This window comes from Scyliorhinus torazame, chromosome 2 (assembly GCF_047496885.1).
Source record: "Scyliorhinus torazame isolate Kashiwa2021f chromosome 2, sScyTor2.1, whole genome shotgun sequence".
NCBI classification, from domain to species: domain Eukaryota; kingdom Metazoa; phylum Chordata; class Chondrichthyes; order Carcharhiniformes; family Scyliorhinidae; genus Scyliorhinus; species Scyliorhinus torazame.
Window position 1 is genome coordinate 379,601,715 of NC_092708.1, and position 1,860 is coordinate 379,603,574.

General features: G+C 48.8%; 1 non-coding gene across 1 annotated transcript; it reads left to right on the top strand.

Annotated features, from left to right (window-relative positions):
* Positions 1 to 1,436: 1,436 nt before the first annotated feature.
* LOC140408005 (U2 spliceosomal RNA) lies at positions 1,437 to 1,631 on the top strand. Its single transcript, XR_011939959.1, has one exon. It is a non-coding gene; the product is annotated as a U2 spliceosomal RNA (small nuclear RNA).
* Positions 1,632 to 1,860: the final 229 nt, after the last annotated feature.

The following is a 1,860-nucleotide window of genomic DNA, read 5'->3' on the forward strand; positions in this document are numbered from 1 at the left end:
CTTCACTGTCAGGTCCGATTACCTGAAGGTGCTGGGGATATGGTTCGGAGCTGCTGGGGCGTGCACCAAAAACTGGGAGGAGCGCATAGGAAAGGTAAGACAGAAACTGGGCTGGTGGGAGCAACGCTCCCTCTCCATTGCGGGCAAAACCCTGGTCATCAGGTGTGAGGTACTCTCGGTGCTACTGTACGTGGCGCAGGTCTGGCCCATAACCCGACCCTACGCCACAGCAGTCACCCGGGCCATCTTCAAATTTATCTGGCGATCCAAGATGGACCGTGTCCGAAGGGACACCATGTACAAACCTCTGGAGAAGGGAGGGCGGAACGTACCCAACGCCTCCCTCATCCTGCTGGCCACCTTTGTGTCCAGCTGCATCAAGCTGTGCGTGGACCCCCAGTATGCAAACACCAAGTGTCACTACATACTGAGGTTCTACCTGTCCCCGGTGTTGCGAAGGATGGGCCTGGCCTCATTGCCGCGGAACGCTCCAAGTAGTTGGACCGTACCGTACCACCTGTCCTTTGTGGAAAAGTTTTTGAAGGAAAACACCTTTGACCACAAGGCAATGAAGCAGTGGTCAGCACGTAATGTCCTCGAGGCCCTCAGGGAAAAGGAGACCGTGGAGGACGTTGGATGGTTCCCTGAGCAGACTGCCAGAGTCATCTGGCAGAACGCCTCATCACCAGAACTTTCAAACAAGCACCAAGACCTAGCTTGGCTGGTGGTGAGAAGGGTCCTCCCTGTCAGATTCTTCATGCACACCCGAAGGCTCTGCACCAATGCACGCTGCCCTCGGAGTGGCTGTGGGGGAAATGAGACGGTCACACACCTCCTTGTGGAATGTGCCTTTGCAAAGAAGGTCTGGAGAGAGATGCAGTGGTATTTGTCAAGGTTTATCCCAAACAGATCTGTGACACAGGACTCTGTGCTCTACGGACTGTTTCCAGGGACACACACCGAGACAAATATCAACTGCTGCTGGAAGGTCATCAACTCGGTAAAAGACGCTCTTTGGTCTGCCCGAAACTTGCTGATCTTCCAGTGCAAAGAATTGTCCTCGACCGAGTGTTGCAGACTGGCACATTCCAAGGTCCAGGACTACGTGCTGAGGGACGCACTCAAGCTTGGGGCAGCTGCCGCCAAGGCGCAATGGGGAAAGACCACAGTGTAAAGTCTTTCCAGCAAATGTACACCGAGGGGCGCGTAACAGTGTAAAGCCCCTCGGTCTGGGCAACCAACACTCCAATGTATAAAACAAACATGACAATGTAAATATTTAAGAAGGAATTGTAATGTAAAGAGTGATATGTGTACGACAATATCAAAATTGAATGAAAGAAAGTCAAGGCAACATGTAACCCTGCCGGAAATGTACAGTCAAGACAATTTGAAATGTTTCTGTAATGCTCATGATAAATTTTTATGAATAAAGTATATTTTTTTGAAAAAAAAAAAAAAAAAAAAAAAAAAAAAAATCTGTTCTTATCAGTTTAATATCTGATATGTCCCTTATCTGGGGACCATATATTAAATTGATTTTTGGAGCAGGGAGATGGAATAGGGGCTTGCTCCGTCCACTCCATGCATCGACCTGGTATTGCAGTATCTCCAGCAACGGTGCACACCACCCCTTCATGGGGAATTTCAAACTCAAAAAACAGCTCAAACACATACAAATATACACTTTATTCACACTTCTTTCAGCACACAACAAAATGCTTTGGCAAGTGGCTGCTGCAACTCACCTTCTACCTGGCCCCGGTGTCATGAAGAATGACCAAACGCATCTTACAAGCACAACGGCGAAAGGGAACTCATTCGAAAGTGACCACCCATTTCACTCTTGAATGTGCATTA